The 21,495-nt window shown below is 47.5% G+C and overlaps 1 protein-coding gene across 2 annotated transcripts in view; it reads left to right on the top strand.

Moving 5' to 3' along the window:
* GRM7 (glutamate metabotropic receptor 7) overlaps positions 1–21,495 on the top strand; it is a 730,291-nt gene that overhangs the window by 45,933 nt on the left and 662,863 nt on the right. The window contains exon 1 of one of the 2 annotated variants that reach the window (XM_068253110.1): positions 15,800–15,854. The exons of the other annotated variant lie outside the window; for it this stretch is intronic. The gene's annotated coding sequence lies outside the window, so the exon portion shown is untranslated. Of the gene's footprint in view, positions 1–15,799; positions 15,855–21,495 lie in introns of those variants that run through there. 2 annotated transcript variants of the gene reach the window in all.

Below are 21,495 nucleotides of genomic sequence, written 5' to 3'. Positions count from 1 at the left end.
ATAAGTATGCAGTCACCAAGGTACACCTGCAAAGTGTCATAAGAGGGGTTATCACACCTCAGAGAGACTAGGAAGTATCGGAATTATGGACAGAAACCTTCAATGACATTGACCTTCTAGAACAGGTACAAAGACAGGCAACTAAGTTAATCAAAGGTATGGAAGGTCTCGGTACCAAGAAAGGTTTAACAAACTGGGCTTATTTAGCTTAAAAAACAACAACTGAGAGGTGACACGATTAACATATTTAAATGCATCAGAGGGCAATACAAAAGCTTGGCAGGTGTGCTTTTTGTTCCTAGTGGACACGATCTGTGAAAAAAAGATTTTACCATCTATTTAGAAAGGGGTTCTTTGCAGTAAGAGTGCATAGGCAAACACGGGGGGGGGGGGGGGGGCTTTACAGCTGCCCAGAATCCCCCCTCAGACCAGTGCAGTGTCTGGGGCCAGGCACAAGTTGAGACACCAGAATATCTGCAGGCTTCCTGCAGCTCACAGCACTGCCCCCTTTCTTACCCTGCTATAGTTGAATTTGGATGTAGCAGCGGCGTGTGTACAGGGCATGGAGCAGCAGTGTGTATACAGAGCGTGGAGCAGCAGCGTGTGTACAGAGCATGGAGCAGCAGCGTGTACAGAGCATGGAGCAGCAGCGTGTGCACAGAGCATGGAGCAGCAGTGTGTATACAGAGCGTGGAGCAGCAGCGTGTGTACAGAGCATGGAGCAGCAGCGTGTACAGAGCATGGAGCAGCAGCGTGTGCACAGAGCATGGAGCAGCAGCGTATACAGAGCATGGAGCAGCAGCGTGTGTACAAAGCATGGAGCAGCAGCGTGTGTACAGAGCATGGAGCAGCAGCGTGTGTACAGAGCATGGAGCAGCAGTGTGTGTGCAGAGCATGGAGCAACAGTGTGTATACAGAGCATGGAGCAGCAGCGTGTGTACAGAGCATGGAGCAGCAGCGTGTGTACAGAGCATGGAGCAGCAGCGTGTGTACAGAGCATGGAGCAGCAGCGTGTGTACAGAGCATGGAGCAGCAGTGTGTGTACAGAGCATGGAGCAACAGTGTGTATACAGAGCATGGAGCAGCAGCGTGTGTACAGAGCATGGAGCAGCAGCGTGTGTACAGAGCATGGAGCAGCAGCGTGTGTACAGAACATGGAGCAGCAGCGTGTGTACAGAGCATGGAGCAGCAGCGTGTGTACAGAGCATGGAGCAGCTCTGGGGAGCTTAACAGAATCAGGTATGAGCACAGCCCTGTGCCCTGCTGTGTGAATGCTTCATTTTCCCCTTCATTAGTAATGTCGGCTGTCCTCATTATTATCTGTATCCAAACTGCTCCTGATCCATCCCGTTGTCGATTGGGAGCAAATCGGAAATTTAGGAAATAATTGTCAGATCCTGTCAGTCGGACAGGAAATGGTATTGTATGTACCCAGCATGATGTTCTACCATATTGTTATAGTGTATTGTGTGTGGCTGGGGGAGACCTTTCAGGAATCCCCTCCAAGTAAATCCTGGGTTTGCCCCCCGAATGGTTACATTCTAGAATATCTTACCTCAGCAAGTACTTATGCCAGTTGTTATATCTGCATTTAAAGAGGGCTTGGACGCTTTCCTTGCATTAAGGGAGATCCATGGCTATACTGTTATTACTACAGTAGGTATTTCCTGGCAGAGTTGATCCCATTAAGGCTAATTGGCCCAAGCCTGTAAATGTTTTTGTGCCTTCCTCTGGAACAATTGGGATATGTGCGGATTGATCTTTTTGTTTTTCTTTGCTGGTTGAACTTGATGGAGGGATGTCGTTTTTCAACCAAACTATGTAACTATGACAGTATATGCAATCTGTAGCAAATGTATTAACAGGTTGTTGTTGCTGGGTAAACATGAAGATAATAATTACAATGCTATAAATAAAATAACCGTGCAGAAGCCTGTGTAAGATTTATAACCTGGTGCTATAGCAACAATATGCGATACGATATAGGTGTGACTCCATAGATCTTCCAGTACACGATCTATTGAACAAGTAAGATATCTCTCCCAATATTACAGTACTCACATTACTGGCCTTTCAATGTAGCCGTGGCTGATTTCCTAAACGGAAGAGCTGCAACCTTTCAGCTTAGGATGGTTGCTGAGGCCACAGTCAGCAGATGGGTGAGATGGTTTCCTGCCCATGTGTAGGTGCAGCCACAATGTTCAGAAATCCACCGAAACATTAGAAGCCAAGGCAATATCAGAAGCTAAGGCCAGATCATGAGCCAAGGCTGGATCCACTGGAACACATAGTGAAATGTGCACACACCTCCATGTGTCCCCAATATCAATCAGCTGATTGGAGATCTTGTTCGTTTTCATCTGCCATAGAACCAATGCATATTTTCAGTATTATGAAGCAGAGTCAGGTATAGCCATTGGGCCTTGGCACTTGGTTATTGTCCAATAGTTAAGTCCACGCTTGCCAATAAAATAACAAAGCAAAAGCAATTAAATGTTACAGCTGCTATCGAAGACAATGGTCAATATGTATCAGATATTATTAAAGTGTACCTGAAATGAACATGCACCATTTAAACTTACCTAGGGCTTCCTCCAGCCCCATGCAGGCCGAGGGCTCTCTCACCATCCCGTGGGCTTCTCCATTGTCCTGTGGTCAGCTCTGAAATGCTGCCAGTCGTGGTCCATCGCACAAGAGGATATGATATGCGTATTGAGGTTGGAGCTTCTGCGCCTGTGTAGTATTGCGCAGGTGCAGAAGCTCCTCGACAAACAGCAACTTGCAAAATTTCAGAAGCTGACCATAGGACAATCAAGAAGAAGCCCAGGAGGACGCGGGTGCCCACATTACGCTTCAATGGTGATATTTCAATAGATACTGTACCTATGGCAGTGCTTGAGAAATTATGGTTTTTTTTCTTGTGACTACCAATTGGCAGTGGGGAGGGAGGTTAAAGTTAGGCGTGGAGGGTCACCTAGGGGTAGGCGTCAGGTAGGCAGTTTGTGTGTGTGTGTGTGGGGGGGGGGGGAGTAGGGTTCGGTGTCAGGTAGGACACTTGTGAGGGGGGGGGGGTTGGTGGGGTTAGGCGTCAGATAGGAAGATTGTGTGTGTGTGTGTGTGTGTGTGGGGGGGGGGGGTATGTTTAGGGTCAGGCATCAGGTAGGGGTTAGGATTAGTTGTCAGGTGGGAAGTTTTTGGAGGGGGCAGGCAGGATGTTTGTAGGGGAGGACGGTTAGGATTAGGCATCGGGTGGGGAGGAGGGTTCTGTGAGAGTAGGCTTAGGTTCAGCCATAGTAAAGTATTGGTATTTAATAAAAGTGTAATATAGTGGTATTAAATACCAATATTTTAATATTGGGATTTATGTACGCCCTCAAGACATCCCTGCTGTGTAACTACAGATCTTATAAGAGTGACATCACTATTACCTAAATATGGTTTATACCTAGAAGAGTGATATCATCAGTCTGTAAACTTCAGGTATATTTTATAATAGTGACATCATTACTGTCCAAACACGAGTGACATTTAGATGAAGGATATGACGGCTGCCCTCTAAACATAACTTACACCTCGCAGAAGTGACATCACTGCCGTAGAAGAAGGTTCCTCTGGCGTGATAAATGGGATGTGTTTGTGTGTGGTGTGCAGTGAGCAGCGGGAGCACACAGCTGTGGAAGAGGCAGCCTTTTGGGGACTCAGCGCGGTCCTCCATTTATAAGTGTCACTCCGCAGCAAGCCATTATCCGGTGGAGTGTTGGGTACTTGGAGAGATTCACAGCGACTGTCACCCTCAGGCAATGGTGTGTTGGTAAAGTAGCTGTCATTCCCAGTGCAGCTGGTCCATAATGAGTCTAAATATAATATGGATTTGCATTGTAAATATGATAAATAAACTGGCAGGCTGGTGCTCTGCATGCTAATGCGGCGGAGTAGCCAGAGGCGGCTTCTGCTGGGCCCACCTAGAGGGCTGCTCTGGGGGCAACACCTGCACGAGAACACCTGATCGCATGCTTTGCTGTTTGATTTGGGTCACGGATGCTGCCTGGAATAATGTGGTTTATTCAGGGTAACCAGACGTCCTCCAAAAGGAGGACATGTTCTCTTTTTTAAAGAACACCTGAAGTGAGAGGGATATGGAGGCTGACATATTTATTTCCTTTTAAAGGAGTACTGTAGGAGACCCTTAGGGAATCTGCATGGCCCGATGTGGAGTGGGCCCGCGCTCAGCAGTGGGGGGGCTTTGGACCACCGAGGGAAGCCTCAATAGGATTCTGAGGCTTGCTCTCTTCAGGGTAATGTCTTATTTTGAACCCAAAAACAGAAGGAAGGGAGCACCGTTCCAAAAAGAGAAAGCAGCGTGCCCAAGTCTCACCCCAGTGGCTCTGGACTGAGTCCAGACTTCATGCTACTGCGTATGCGAGGACAGACTCGCGCAGCTATGTTGCCACTATGCAGGAAGAAGAGCTGCATGGCCCCGATGTGGACGGGGGCCGCGGTCAGCAACGGGGGCCTTCAGACCACTGAGGAAAGCCTCAATAGAATTCTGAGGCTTTCCTCTTTAAAGGAGTGCTGTAGGGGGCCCTTAGGTGAAAAGAGTTGAACTTACCTGGGGCTTTTAATGTTCCCCACCAGACGTTCTGTGCCCGCGCAGCCATTTGCCAATGCTCCGGTCCCTGCCACCGGTTACTTATGGAATTTGCGACTTTAAAGTCACGAAACCACTGCGCCTTACTCAGCCTGCGTGGCCTTCTCTTCACTCCCGCTGACGTCCCCGGAAGCATACTGCACAGGCGCAGGCCATACTGTGCCTGCGCAGTACGCTCCCATGACGTCAGCAGGAGCGAGGAGACGGCCACGCAGGCACAGTGGCAAATTCCAGAAGTAACCGGCGGCGGGGACCGGAGCCTCAGTGAGTGGCTGCGTAGGCACAGAATGTCTGCAGGGCACCAACAGAAGCCCCAGGTAAGTTCAACTCTTTTTCCTTTAAGGCCGCCTTCAGTACTCCTTTAAAGTAATGCCAAGCTGAAGCTCGAGTTCAAAATAAAACATTAGCCTGAAGAGAGAGAAAGCCTCAGGATTCTACTGAGGCTTCCCTCGGTAGTCCAAAGCCCCCCGTTGCTGAGCACGGCCCCCGTCCACATCGGGGCCGTGCAGTTTTTCTTCCTGCATAGTGGCCACATAGTAGCTGCGCGATTCCATCCTCGCATATGCAGTAGCATGAAGTCTGTGGCTCCAGCTTACTGGGCATGTGTGGGCGGACTCACACAGCTAATGCGTGGCCACGATGCAGGAAGAGGAGCTGCCGGGCCTCATCTGACAAGAGACATCAGAGCAGCGAGGGAAGCCGCAATAGGATCCTGAGGCTTCTCTCTCTTTAGTTAAATATCTCATTTTGTACCCAAACTTCGGCTCGAGTACACTTTAAACAATGTAGATTGCCTGGCGGTCCTGCCAATCATCTGCCTCTAATTCTTTTAGCCATAGACCCTGAACAAGCATGCAGATCAGATGTCTCTGACTGAAGTCTGATTGGATTAGCTGCATGCTTGTTTCAGGTGTGTTATTCAGACACTGCTGCAGCCAAACAGATCAGCAGGAAGCCAGCCATCTGGTATTGTTTAAATAAATATGACAGCCATCATATGTTTCTCCCTTCAGTGTCCCTTTAACACGGTTTCCTCCGTCCTTCAGGCATTCAAAAAATATGTCAAAAAGTCCTCTTTTCACAGAATCACAAACAGAGTTGATTATTTTAGACTCATTTTGTAAGATATATACTGAGCTATGGAAAGGGTGAAGGATAATAGGACTGTATTTTGAATTGATTTATGATGGATGAAGTTTATTGTAAATGTATGAAACTTGAAACTGGTTTTGGGGTGTATTCTAAATTTATTCCACTAGATGGCAGTATTATCTAGCCTAGTGAATGCATGAAAGCGTCAGTGCAATGCGACCCCGAGGTCGCATTAACGTAAGGGGCCATGTGATGCGGCTCAAGCGTAATCATGGCCGCGACGGGATGCGTTCCAATTTCAATCCGGAAGTACGGGTATTTAGGACGTCGGCCGCTCCTGTGACGTCAGCCTCTGATGAGTCCGCAGGGACGAAACGCGTAAGGCGGAGCCAGGAGCGTCTGACGTCACAGAGAGTAAGGAATACACCGCTCAGAGGAAGGTTGAACTTACAGCGGAGGAATTGTAGCGGATACGGGACGCCGGCAGCTGCAATAGGAAAAACACCGCTGGGTATTGGACCCGATAGGCGCTTGACATTCTTGGATGACGTGAGTGCGCATTGAGCGCAGGGCAATTGATTTTATGTCAAAAGATTTTATGCTATGTCCGTTTTTACTGTTTTTTATGAGGTAATGGAATAAAACCTTTGGATCTTATCTACTGCTGAGTCGTTGGCCGTTAAACCTAAGCTTTAGACCCACCTGGATTTGAGGTGGCCTGCATTTGGTGAGCGCGCATTTCTTAAGGGGATTTCGTGGAATATTGACACTTGCAGTGGAGCACTGACCGAGCACTTTTTGCACTTTATGGGTGTTTTAAGATGATGTCCTTTTTATCAGTAATACACGATGTGTAGTTTTTCGTTTGATTTACAGGTGGCATAATATAAGAAGAGGAGCGCTGTCTCAGTAATACTACAATAGACTCTAAAGTGGACTTGATAGATAGCGAATACTCTTACATTGTAACACAGTGTGTAATTAGAGGTAGTGGGCGCAGTTTGCGATAATATCATCATATACTGAGATTGAGCAGTCTTTGGCCATTCTCGACTCATTGGCGTGACGTTACGTTATCACGATATCAGTAATTATAACATCAAGTAGTGGGTGAGGCAACACTGTTTTATATTCTAGTTCCACCCGAGTCCCGACAAAGCAATAGACAGTGACTAGCGGTTGATTGTCTAAAAAAGTAAATACTAGTAAAAAGCAATGTGTTTTTGTAAAATGTTCAATTTCAAAAGAAAGAGGAGTGGGGGTGCTTAGAATGGAGGGTTAGGTAAATACAGGTATGCTTACTGAGGGGGGATCAGTTAGGAAAGCCAATAGTATAATACAGAAAAGTCTACATTATCTGGAAATCTCAACTAGCCGCAATGCCTGGGGGGATAACGGGGACTCTTAGTTTTTTTGGAAGTGTTTGCGTCATTAAAATATTTACGGAACCTCCACCGACGTCTTGTAGCCTTCCTGTAGCTCCTAGAGGGCTCCTAGTGACTTCCAGTGTCTGTGCACGGTTCCCTGCGTGTCATGTGACCCGATGCTGGCCAGTGACACACCGCCTTGCCGGAAAGCTGCTAGGAGCCCTGTAGGACCAACAGGAAGGCTACAAGGCTGGAGGCTCGGTGAGTTTTTAGTGGTAGAGGCTTGTGCGTTTTCAGCCCGGTTGCTCAAGCAACCGGCAAGCACGTGTATCTGTCATAAGGCAATTCCGCTTGTTGCCGGATACGGTAACCAAGATTCAGAGTAAAACACAAAACCCTTGTGTCCCCATTCCAGGTGGGTGATTTTGAAAGTATTATATAGCAAGAGGACCAGCATTATAGTTATGAAACCTGCATTTTTTTCAGAAGAGTATGAATGGTAATAAGTTTAACTACTAGAGATGGTTAATAAGATGCAAATAATGCAGGCTTGGACAGCAGCCATAGTTAGGACTTAGACCTGCTGCAACCTGTTGTAGGAAAATCAGGCCAGCCCTGGGCTCAACCCCCCCCCCCCCCCCCTTTCTCTTATCTGAGGAAGATGGCATTCCCTTCAGGAAGACAATCTCCAGATCCAGATGTTCCGTGCCTGAAGTGCTGCACAACATCTGCTGTCCTGGCACTGGGTCAAAGCTGAGTCCAGACTCCTTGTAAGTTTATGAAAGAGAAAAACAAACAAGGAAACAACAGATTATGACAAGGCAGTGCAATGGAGAGAACTAATGGAGTCAGGGGAGATGGGATTCAGTATAATTTAAGCAGTTGTATAATTCCTGCACAAATAAGACACCTGCAATTGCTGTTGAATTGTAGCAAAAGCTATTGGGCCTGTTAATAAAATGTTTCCTAAAGCTATGTCTTATAAATCTGTATGAGTAAATTAATAACAGTAAATTACCATAAGGCACTGTAGGCATGTGCCTACAGGCGCCTGATGATGGAAAGGTGGCTCACTTCCCTCCCCAAGTGCCTACCTCAGGACCTTACCTATGCAGAGTCCTGTGCAATGTGTAAATGAGAGGTTACTCTTTTTAGTCTCGGCAATCCACTGACCAGTCCTCTTTTCAATCTGGGGCAACTAGCTAATACTTGGGGGCACCTCTAGCAACTTAACACTGTGCATAGCTCTGACTCTGAAACCTGTAGCTACCTATATCGGCAAGGGAAGTGACAGCGAGTGACAACAAGTGGGCCAGCCAGCACACTTGTGGTGCGGTTTGGCGGGTGTCTATAGGTTCATGGAAAGGTGAATTCTAGGGTGCCAGGACATCCTAGCCTATAGGCTCCTGTGATGTAAATCCGTCCTGATTCCAGTTTACTGAAATCTAGTACTTTAGAAATTCATGAGGGCTTGTTACTGCAGGGTCAAAATTAGCATGCATGGAATAGAGGCGCCGTGCAATGTGGGCAAACGGGAATAGTGGATATTTTACTACAGCAAAACCTGACCTTGTTCTCACACAGAACCCTCCCTCTATGATACCTTAAAGGGAAGGTTCAAGCAAAAAAAAAAAATGAGATTCACTTACCTGGGGCTTCTACCAGCCCCATGTAGCCATCCTGTGCCCTCGTAGTCACTCACTGCTGCTCCAGCTCCCCGCTGGCAGCTTTCTGACCTCGGAGGTCAGGGCCACATTGCATACATTTTTACGCATTCCAGCTAGTGCAGGAACAACAATTTACGCGTTTCACCACTAACGCGTAAAAATGTATGTGTTAATGTTCCTGCACTAGCGGGAATGTGTAAAAATGTACGCAATTTGGCCCTGACCTCCGAGGTCAGAAAGCTGCCAGCGGGGGATTGGAGTAGCAGTGAGTGACTACGAGGGCACAGGATGGCTGCATGGGGCTGGTAGAAGCCCCAGGTAAGTGAATCTCATTTTTTTTTTTGCTTGGACCTTCCCTTTAAGCTTAAACACACACACACACCTGAGCCTAACCAAAACTCGCCCCATGGCTAAACTTAGCCACCCCCATCCATACTTAACCTTAATCTCTCCTCTCCCCGGTTAATCTCAACCGCCTTCCCCACGTCTAACCTTAACCTCCTCCCCACAGCTACTGTAACTTTAACCTCCCAGATACACCTAACCTTATCCACACCCCCCAGGCCTAACCTTAACCGACACCTCCACCCCCACCACTGGCAATTTGCCACAAACACTGCCAATAGCAAGCACCTGCTATTTGTGGCCATATTTTGGCGTAGTTTGCATTATTTGCTGGTGTCCCATGCGCCCGCTAGTTATCAGGTGCCCACATTTTACAGTATTGCCGCCTATGGCAGTGCCCAAATTTCAACAAATATTGCTAATTCTGGGCCTTGCTTATACACTAGAGAGCCAGACCAGGCACCCGAATCACTCAACCAAACACAGATAGGGCACTCCACAACCCCTCACCAGCTGAAGGCAACTGGTTTTTGCTGACTGCATTGGTAGCGGCTGCATAGGTCACACATATCATAGACCATCACCATGTCTGCGCAGCATCAGGGAAATGTTAGGATTCAAGCTGCACTATCAAAGTAAATCTGTCTCACAATCTGTGTGTGTGCCTCTGTTTTCTGCTTCCCTGCTGTGCCTCAAAACTGATAAATTCCCACCGTGTAGTTATTCTGCTATGAATCAAGGCTGCTCCAACATCCAGCCCTTTTTAAACAGCCCTGTATGAGTATAATCTACAGTATACAAATAATATATTGCATCCCACTTTCCGAAACACAAAAGACAAACGATACACCTGCTCAGCCGCCCCCTGCATCTGTGCCAGCAATAGTGGAAGCGTGAATCAGCGAAAGAGTAATACAGATGGGCAAAAGAGGTATATGCCCCGATCAATGCCCATCTTTATATTGCATTCTGCATCTTGCACAAGCTATGTGTTGCTGTTGCAGTGTAACCAGGGGATACAGGTGAGGACAACATTACTAACTGCAGTCTGATTCACTCTGGAAACAGTCAGAGTACTTCTACAACAGCAATTAATAACTTAGCAGCGGGGCTCCTAGCGTCTGTTGGACGGGTAGGGGCACATTAATTACTGGTGTCGCCGAATCTCCTAAATTTCTGCGCCAGGAGGCGATGTGAAAAAAGACAGCAGTAATCAGCGGGGAGGGAAGCAGGCAATGTTGCCTCTCGAGGAAAGAGAGAGAAGAACCCAGAGGAGAGTCGCTGGCGGACTTTCCAAGGTCGGCATGCTGCTGGATAGTGACGAAGGGGATTGAAGTTTCGGGACACGATGTACAGTGTATAAAATTTACAGTGGCTTAGGTGGTCTCTTGTGAGGGGAATGCAGGTCTGGATTTACCTGACAGGAGCCTATAGGCACAGATGTCCTTGCACATTAGACTTCGCCCGTCCACCGTGCACACACGCGCCCGTCCACCCAAACCCCCTGGCCCCGTCCTCCTCCTGTCCCAACAGCTGCACATGCGCAGTTCCCAAAACACACGGGACACAGGGACAGGAGGATGATGCAGGGACAATTAGGGTTTTATTACTTAGGATGTTTCTTTCTTACTCTGTACAGCGCCACTAAGATTATACCTATATACGTAGCTTGGTTGAAAAAAAGATTGCCATCCATCAAGCCAAACCAGGAGAAAGAATTAAAAAAATAGGTACAAATTCAGGAAATTTCTGTCCTGCACCCTCACATATCCCAGCCCCCTCTTCAATGATAATACATGTGCTGCAGCCCCTCTCTTTCTTGAACAGCTCCCATAGATATTGCTCCGTCCACTTTCATATGTATTAACCTCTTTTTCATGTCCAGGCGCCTTCTTGGGCTGCAGCCGCCCAAGGCCCGGGCATTTTTGGTCTTTCTAAAAATCCGGCCCATCTAGAGAGTAATACAATACAATGTACAGGTAGTCCCCGACTTACGAGCGCCCGACTTACGAACGACCCGCCGATACGAACAGCATGGATTCAGTATTTCCATGGGAACAAGCCAAAAATGTTTTGGGCAGAGGTGACACAGAGGGGGACACTGGAGGCACAGGGGGGCACAGAGGAGGTACAGGGGGCAGAGATAGCACATTGTTCTGACTTAAGAACAGATTCAGGTTAAGAACGAACCTACAGTCCCTATCTTGTGCGTTAACCGGGGACTACCTGTATGTATCTATGCAGTACTAGATAGATAGATAGATAGATAGAACTGACCATTTTAGTTTATGTTGTGTCTAATATCCATGCTTCCTTGCAGTAAGTGGGCACATTAGTAGCCATACCACATGCAGCGCATTACATCCAATGAGCGGAAAAGACCCCTGCTGCAAATTGAATTGTGATTTTTCCTTCTAAATATTCACATCAAAGGATAGCGTGCAGGATAAACCACACATTATTTAGAGGTAATTAGCAGAAACCCAACAGCTAAACACAATCAGAACTAAATGTGACAGCTCTGGCAGAAATATTCATATAGAATATTGTGGGAGGCCAAATTTTGGCAAGAGATAGCTGTACACAGTCATCGCAGCCATGTGCTGTAACACTGGAGATGGTGCCAGCACCATTCTCATCCCAGATGACCTTTTTGGGGACATGTGGCGGCCTGTACAGTAAACATGTAAAGATGGAGGGAGGGCAGCTGCCGCTGGTAAATGTATCTTCAAGCTTCGGCGGTCTCGCCTGGATCCTGGTTCCAACTTTTTCTGCTTATTTGCTGACCTGGAACAAGGAAGCAGGAGGATCAAAGGAAACTTTAAGTGAAAAAAAAAAAAAGTTGATTTCTACTTACCTGGGACTTCCTACAGCCCCCCCCCCCCCCCAGTCTATTAGGCCCCTCACTGTCCTTCTGGTCCTCACTGTCATATCACTGTCTCCTCAAGCACTATCCCGCTGCGCATGCAACTTCAATCGCAGTCCAATGACCGGCAGTGTTTTGCGCCAGCACAGTTTGTAAACCTTGCAAATGCACAGGCCACGAGAGTGCAATCAAGGTCGCGCACTTCCCAGAGCCACGCATGATCAGTAATCCATGACCTATACAGTCATGTAGCTTAACGGGGGTCACACCAGCACAACACAGTGGCTTGAGAGGACAGCAGGGACCTGATAGACTGAAGGGGAGGGGACTGAAAGAAGCCCCATGTAAGTAAACATAAACTTTTTTCTCACTTAACGTGTACCTGAGATGGCCAAAAATAACAACAAATTATACATACCTGGGGCTTCCTTCAGTCCCTTTGGACTAATGGATCCCTCACCATCTTCCCAGGCACCTGGATCCTCTGCAAGGTTGTACGGTTATTCCGACATGCTCTCCCCCATTGCGCTCCAGTGGCCAGGAGCGTTCTGCTTGCTGCGCAGACGCAGACCAAATCCAGTGATGGAAGTGTGACAGGGACGTGCATGTGAAGTATGCCCTGATTGGCAGCATTAAGGGGGCATTTAGTGGAGGATCCAGGCAGCGGAGGCGGACGGCGAGGGACCGATTAGCCTGAGGCCAGTTTCACACTGCCAAATGACGTTGGGATGTGATGCGTTGGGACCAGGGGCATAGCAATAGGGGTTGCAGAGGTAGCAACCGCATCGGGGCCCTTGGGCCAGAGGGGCCCTGAAGAGCCCTCCCTCAACTGCAGTATTAGCTCTCTATTGGTCCTGTGCTCATAATAATCACTTCTATAGATGCTTTGAATAGTAGTGATCATTAACAAGCTGTTCCCCATCCCCTTTCTTGCACCTCTGACACTGTAGTTGCCATTGGCAGGTTTTGGTGCACCGTATTAATTGTTATGTATAGAGTGCATGGGGGGCTCCATTGTAAAACTTGCATCGGGGCCCACAACTCCTTAGCTACGCCACTGGTTGTGACCATCGCACCGCAATGCCAAAAAAGGCCTTCAGGGATTTAATACATGGTAATGCCTATTCTGGCATCAGGCCAAGCAGGAAATGAGGCTCTCTGGGGCTCACTTGTGGCTATAAAGACGAATTGTGCGGAAGTATATAGACATAATACGATTCTGTGCATGCGTGCCGCAACTGGAACGTAAAAAACCTTTAAAAAAGTCTTTGTCACCATAGATTTACATGACTTCCTGTCCGCCACAGGTTGTCATACAAGCCACCCCCCCCCCCCCCCATGCGTTGTTTCCCTTGCGTCAGCGTTCAGCAAAAAACATCACTTCCATCGCATTGCGTCGCTCTGTTTTGGTATGAAAGGCCCCATAGACTTTCATTGGTGTTGCGTTTACCCTGCGGTAGCATTTTAGACTGCTCAGCGCTATTCCATTCAGCTTTATTGATTTTAGTCTGCTCAGTGCTATCCCATTCAGCTTTATTGATTTTAGTTTGCTCAGCGGTATCCCATTCAGCATTATTGAAAGGGGGCAGTGTGGCAACAGAAGCCACTGCAGGTGCGGAGCATTGCTGTAAAACACATGGACACCTCTGTTGCATAGTCGGCGCAAACCCATATCACATGGCTGGATTTAACACCAGGCACTGTAGGCTTGAGCCTACAGGCGCCATGTGCTACAGAGGCGGCCGAGAAGCAGCTTCCGAGTCCCAGTGGGTGACAGACAGCGCTGCCGTCCCACTCTGCAGTGCTTCCAGCTGCTGCATGTAGACCCAGGCTGCCGCCCCTCTCTGCTTCTCTAATCCGCACTCACTCGCCCATTTAGTGACAAGAGTTTCCTTCCGCCCCACACTGCATCCACCACCTACATCACCTGTGTGACCATGAGGGTTACCCAAAGGCTGCATCAGTTGCATGTAAATTCTTTCTTATTTGGATTGCAGAGCGGGTTCTCTCTGTCCAGCTATAGCAGAGACAGACACGACTGAATTTCACTAACATAAATCTCAGAGAATATTTCTGTCCACAGGTCACTGTGACTCACTCACCAACACTTTCCAGCACTGGAAGAGCGGAGATGAATGTGGATGCGGCGCAGGGCAGTTCTGTCACACAATTTAACAAGGGAGCTGTCAGTGGGAAATAAAATGAGATCTCAGCACTTCCAAACTTTCCTCTCAACCGCATCTATATTATCTTATTTTAAACGCTGATTTTCTGTGGCTTCCTGAGCTCATTATCAAGACGTCTGAACAGAGAAATGTCATCTCCCTTTCTTTAGGAATCATTTTATTTTACGATGCGTAGGAAGTTAAACAAAAACATTCGCCGTCTCTGGCCTTGAACAAGCTCCGATCAGCGCTTTCAAAGCTTGCTGGAGAATAGCATAAGCAAGCCAATGTGCAGCCATTTTGAATGGTTAGAAAAAACATTGCTGAGAAACTGCAAGGCTGGACCTTTCAGTCAGCCTTCAGCATAGCTCCCAACTGTCCCTCTTTTGGATATATTTATCTATTAAAAAATGGGTTTTGATTGACTCTAAACTGTATTCCCATCATTTAAATTGATAAATTAATAATTGTAAAATGTTAATATGAAGGAAAATGAACCAGGATAGAAAGGACCAGTGTAGTTTGAATTATAAAGCAACATATTTTTCTTATAAAATCTTTATGGTATGTGTGACTATGGGTATGTCAGGGGCGTGGCTTAAGTGTCCCTCTTTCTTATCTCAAAAAGTTGGGAGGTATGCTTCAGAAACATCTTCCTGTTCTTCTAGCAAGGTCAGAGAATCAACCTTGAGGATGCTTCTTGTAACTCCTAAAAGCCCCTCTTAATTCATCACTTATATGCAAGTTATGCAATTCTAAAATGTGCTGTTGTCAAAGACATCTTTTTCTATAGAAACCGTTCTGCTGAACTCTCTCTGAAATTCAGACTCTTCTGTGATCCTTTCTTCCCTCCTACACAGCTTAAAAGGTCACTCTGCTTTAGTACTAAAACGTATATCGCATACCTCACCTTACTCAAACCAACTGAATGACGTTGAATATTGTAATGTTCTTGCCTCCAGCCTGTAGGTGTCGCTGTGGCATTATTGACAATTATACTGTATATCAGGATCTCTTCTTTCCTTGTGCTTTCGTTTATCCTGCTTCTTTGCTGTTCATTACATGGAAGCAATACACAGCAAATTATCTTTTGACATCAGCCTCCAGCTACTACTCTATAACTTTTTTTTCAGGAAATGTATAGCAACAGTATGTAGCTTGATGTAAAAGATATGCAGAAATCACGGTACTTATCCGTTAGCCAGGCGCATCCTCTAGGTGGCGACAAAACTCCACCAGAGTTACATCTTCCCTACTATCCATGGCGGCCTGGAGGGGGAATAGTAATTAGCGCCACCTGCCGGATGCGCCCGGCTAACGGATAAGTACCGAAATCTCCTTTACCTGTCTTATTAATCTTTGAATCTGTACAAAGCAGGAAGTAAAACTTAATGTAGCCCTTTGCATTTGCAGTGTGGCTGGGTTTACTATAATGAAAGGTAAGGATGCCCACTCTATGTATGCACATTCCAGAGTACAGTATTTGCAAATCTCACCACAACATTTTTGAGAAGTAACACCCATAATTCATCACTTCAGGACAGGGAGAGGAATTTGCATGCCAAGAATGCCCTTTTAAATCCTGAAGCTGAACCCTCCACAAATAGCACAATACAAGTACAAAGAACACCTGTGAAAAATGGAAACCTCTAATGGACCACACAAGCCTGAGTCTTGGATTCACATCATCGGTTTTTATGGAAGGTACTTACTCATTTTTGACAAATAAAATATTTTATCAAGTCATAAAACATGCATGAAACCAAATGAATAAAATATTACAGAACTGAGCCCAAAAAAAAAAAAAAACATCCCTTTGAGCTGTTTCAGACTGAAATTCGCTGAAAAAACGCAATTGCTAGCACATAGTGATTGCAGTTTTTTGGCGATAGCATTTGCAATTCTGGTTTAGGAAACGAAAATCGCATTGCTATTGCTACTGACATGCAACATGCAGTGCTTGCAATCACAACACTGCAGTGTAAATGCTCCTAATGGGAGAAATTGCAATAGCAAATTGGCGATTGCTAATGATCAGCATTTAAAACGCAAATGCCTCCAGAGTGAAACAGTCCTTAGTTCCCCGCATGCAAATACAGACAGGAATATGCAGCCTACTAAAATCAAAAGGCTGCAATCAGATTTGCATGTGGGCGGCATGCAGCAAAAAACTGAGACATGCCTGCAAATCCTTATATCCGTACACAGCAAAGCTACAGGGATTCGCATGCGTGTATGAATCACAAGTGTCAGCGTGCGTCTCACAAGAAGCATACATCAAAAATGAGTGGAGAAAAATAAACAAAAGGTTTGTCTTTTAAAGGATAACTGAGATGAGAATAATAAAGGCAGTCATATTTATTTCCTTTTAAACAATACCAGTTGCCTGGCAGCCCTGCTGGTCTATTTGACTGGAGTAGTGTCTGAATTACACCAGAAACAAGCATGCAGATAATCTTGTTAGATCGGACAAGAACGACCTGATCTGCTGCATGCTTGTTCAGGAACTATGGCTAAATGTATTATGCTAGGTACACAATGCAATTTTCTGACAAATTTACTGTCAGATCGACTATTTCCAACATGTCCGATCTGATTTCCGATCTATTTTCCATAGCAGTGAACGGAAAAATTGATAGGAATATCAATCAGAAATCGGACATGTTGGAAATAGTCGATCTGACAGTAAATTTGTCAGAAAATTTCATCGTGGGTACCTAGCATTAGAGGCAGAGGATCAGCAGGACAGCCAGCCAGCTAACATTGTTTAAATGGAAATAAATATGGCAGCCTCCATATCCCTCTCGATACAGTTGACCTTTAAAGTCTAACTTCAGGCAATATTTAGTATCGTGTAGAAAAAAAGCGTTACAACTCATTTGCATATTTGGTACCTACCCCCCTTCCCCCTTGTTTTCTGTTCCTGGGACTTCCGTAGTTGCAGTATGGGTACTGGTGGTCTGGCAGACAGAAAAAAAAAATGACAGGGGCTTTGACTTTCCTTTGTGATTTCGTGTACATCCAATAAAGGCGCCTGGATATTTAGGCGCTCAGTAATGCCGATAGTAAAATATTGGTATTTAATACCGATTAGTTTTTTTTTTTGCTATAGCCAATCCTAACCGGGATCAGTGAATAATGGCGCACAGTGCCTATGCATAGAAATGGCGCCACATTAAAAAGATACGCTTATCGCTATTTATAGTTAGTACTGCATAATAATGGAGCACAGGGGAAAAAAGAAGAAAAACGGCACACAGTAACGTTATTTATCAATAGTGGCACACACTAACGTTATTTATCAATAATGGCACACACTAACGTTATTTATCAATAGTGGCACACACTAACGTTATTTATCAATAGCGCCCTACATAAGCCAAACTGCAGCAGTTATTTAACTGCAAAACGATGAATGGATTTAATGTAACACTGTCAAGGTTAGGGTTAGGCACCACCAGGGGGGTGGTTAGGGTTAGGCACCACCAGGGGGGTGGTTAGGGTTAGGCACCACCAGGGGGGTGGTTAGGGTTAGGCACCACCAGGGGGGTGGTTAGGGTTAGGCACCACTGGGGGTGGTTCTTAGGGTTAGGCACCACCAGGGGGGTGGTTCTTAGGGTTAGGCACCACCAGGGGGGTGGTTCTTAGGGTTAGGCACCACCAGGGGGGTGGTTAGGGTTAGGCACCACCAGGGGGTTTAGGGGTTAGGGATAGGTACAGAGAGGGTTCTGTGTGTTAACGCTAAATAACAATAAGGCTTTAACGCTAAATAACAATAAGGCTTTAACGTTAAATAGCGATAAGCGGCAAACGGATTAGCGGCAACACTGTGCGCCATTATTCACAGGCGCCATTTTCAGATGGATGCATCCTAACCCTACTCTCACACAGAACCCTCTACCCTGACGCCTAACCTTTAAACCCCCTCCCCACGCACACTAACTGCCTAATGCCTCCCCACACACACACACTAGCTACCTAAGGGCCCGTTTCCACTAGCCCCGGTGCGATGTGATGGGTGCATCGCATCCGCGGAAAAAAAAAACTCTGCAAATTCTAGTGCACCGTCATAGGTGTCTAAAAATATTGGCATTGGCATGCGGGGGACGGTCAGGCAAAGTTAATTGGAAAAGCGGAGTGAGCAGCTAGGTGTGTACCTCTGAGTAAGATCGAAAAGGTAGGTTGGACAGGTTTTGTGGACAGATTTGTAGGTCAGACACAGTATCTTGAATCTGATTCTGGACTGGATAGGAAGCCAGTGGAGGGATTCACAAAGGGGAGCCGCCATGGTGGAGCAATGTGAGGAATGGTTAATTCTGGCTGCCGCATTCATGACGGACTGCAGCTGGGCAATTCGAGTCATAGGGAGACCAGACAGAAGGGCATTGCAGTAGTCAAGGTGGGAAATTATGAGGGCATGGATGAGGAGTTTGGTGGTAGCAGAGGTCAGGAAAGGGCGGATCTTACGAAGGTGGAGGTTGCAGGACTTTGTAAGGTTTTGGATGTGGGGGGTAAAGGAGAGTGCGGAGTCCAGGGTGACACCCACACAGTGTACCTTATGGAGCCGTTTACTGACTTTCTAGCAGGAAAAGAGATAAGGGCTTCAAAATTCAGCAACATTCAATAGTTGTGCTCCTCACCCCGCTCCAGTCCAGTCAGTATAATGAGGGACTTTATTGGTTGTGAAACGCGTCAGCGTAGCATGAACGTGATTTGCTCTCAGAGCGCTTTACACGTTTCTCTCCTGGTGCCGGAGACTCCGAGTGAAGCCAGCACTGTCGCGGCTATAAATGTTTACGAGTTTGTGTTTCTATATACAAACGCCCGGTGGCAGACAAGCATATTTTAGGTAAAGAGACAGATATATGAATTGGCTGAGAGGCTGCCTTAGACTCAGCCTTCCAGGGTAATCAATCTACAGGAGCAGCCCATGGAATTTAAATGTAGCCATTGTGCTCCGAAGTGGCACATGTTCGAAATCATCCCGTGTTTAGGTGAGAAAAACAATTCCGCTGGAGATATTTACACGGGCCCGCTTTGCCGCAAATATCCCTTCTGAATCAAATCCGCGGCTGTCTCTGTGATTGAGCAGTGCGATCAACACATTTTGTAAGTGTCCTCTATAAACGTTAAAGTTAGTATTTATTTAGATACAAATTACATAAACTTGGTAGTAGGTTGTAGGAGTATATTTGAATTGAGGTCATGATTTTGGGGGAAAGTAAAGTTTCTCTAAACTAGTCTACAGGAGGGCTGCAATAAACACTTGATGGACGTCCTAATTCTTACTCGCTTCTGCTTCCCTTTGCAAGATTTTATATACTTCCTGTCAGAACAGGAAGTAAGAATAATTACCCTTTTTGTGAAGTGAAGTGCATAACATAAACAATGCTCCTCTCCCAGGCTTAACACTCTTTAAGCATTTCAAGAGTTATTACCAAGACATCATCAAGTGCCTTGGTTGGCTTTATTAAAACAGTAAAAGAGAGACAGCGAGTGCTGTGTTTTGACATGGAGACAGGTGCCATACTCTGACATGGTGGTGGGTGCTGTGCTCTGACATGGTGGTGGGTGCTGTGCTCTGACATGGTGACGGGTGCTGTGCTCTGACATGGTGGTGGGTGCTGTGCTCTGATATGGTGGTGGGTGCTGTGCTCTGACATGGTGGTGGGTGCTGTGCTCTGACATGGTGGTGGGTGCTGTGCTCTGACATGGTGGTGGGTGCTGTGACGTGGTGATGGGTGCTGTGCTCTGACGTGGTGGTGGGTGCCGTGCTCTGACGTGGTGATGGGTGCTGTGCTCGGACATCGTGACGAGTGCTATGCTCGGACATGGTGACGGTTTCCATACTCTCACCTGGTGACAGGTTCCAAACTCTGACATGGTGACGGGTTCCAAACTCTGACATGGTGGTGGATGCTGTGCTCTGACATGGTGGTGGATGCTGTGCTCTGACATGGTGACGGGTGCTGTGCTCTGACATGGTGACGGGTGCTGTGCTCTGACATGGTGACGGGTGCTGTGCTCTGATATGGTGACGGGTGCTGTGCTCTGACATGGTGACGGGTGCGGTGCTCTGACATGGTCACCATGTCAGAGCACCGCGTGCTGTGCTCTGACATGGTGACGGGTGCTGTGCTCTGAGATGGTGACGGGTGCTGTGCTCTGACATGGTGACGGGCGCTGTGCTCTGACATGGTGACGGGTGCTGTTCCCCGACATGGTGACGGGTGCTGTGCCCCGACATGGTGACGGGTGCCGTGCTCTGACATGGTGACGGGTGCCGTGCTCTGACATGGTGACGGGTGCCGTGCTCTGACATGGTGACGGGTGCCGTGCTCTGACATGGTGACGGGTGCCGTGCACTGACATGGTGACGGGTGCCGTGCACTGACATGGTGACGGGTGCCGTGCTCTGACATGGTGACGGGTGCCGTGCTCTGACATGGTGACGGGTGCCGTGCTCTGACATGGTGACTGGTGCTGTGCTCTGACATGGTGGTGGGTGCTGTGCTCTGACATGGTGGTGGGTACTGTGCTCTGACATGGTGGTGGGTGCTGTGCTCTGACATGGTGGTGGGTGTTGTGCTCTGACATGGTGACGAGTGCTGTGCTCGGACATGGTGGTGGGTGCTGTGCTCTGACATGGTGGTGGGTGCTGTGCTCTGACATGGTGACGGGTTCCATACTCTGACCTGGTGATGGGTGTTATGCTTTGACATGGTGATGGGTGCTGTGCTCTGACATGGTGACGGATGCTGTGCTCTGACATGGTGACGGGTGCTGTGCTCTGACATGGTGACGGGTGCTGTGCTCTGACATGGTGACGGGTGCCGTGCCCCGACATGGTGACGGGTGCCGTGCTCTGACATGGTGACGGGTGCCGTGCTCTGACATGGTGACGGGTGCCGTGCTCTGACATGGTGACGGGTGCCGTGCTCTGACATGGTGACGGGTGCCGTGCTCTGACATGGTGACGGGTGCCGTGCTCTGACATGGTGACGGGTGCCGTGCTCTGACATGGTGGTGGGTGCTGTGCTCTGACATGGTGACGGGTTCCATACTCTGACCTGGTGAAGGGTGTTGTGCTCCGACATGGTGACGGGTGCTGTGCTCTGACATGGTGACGGATGCTGTGCTCTGACATGGTGACGGGTGCTGTGCTCTGACATGGTGACGGGTGCTGTGCACTGACATGGTGACGGGTGCCGTGCCCCGACATGGTGACGGGTGCCATGCTCTGACATGGCGACGGGTGCCGTGCTCTGACATGGTGACGGGTGCCGTGCTCTGACATGGTGACGGGTACCGTGCTCTGACATGGTGACGGGTGCCGTGCACTGAC

The sequence above is a fragment of the Hyperolius riggenbachi genome, chromosome 9 (genome assembly GCF_040937935.1).
Source record: "Hyperolius riggenbachi isolate aHypRig1 chromosome 9, aHypRig1.pri, whole genome shotgun sequence".
Classification (NCBI taxonomy): domain Eukaryota; kingdom Metazoa; phylum Chordata; class Amphibia; order Anura; family Hyperoliidae; genus Hyperolius; species Hyperolius riggenbachi.
Note: the sequence above shows the minus strand (reverse complement) of the source record. Positions and strands in the feature narration are given on the sequence as shown.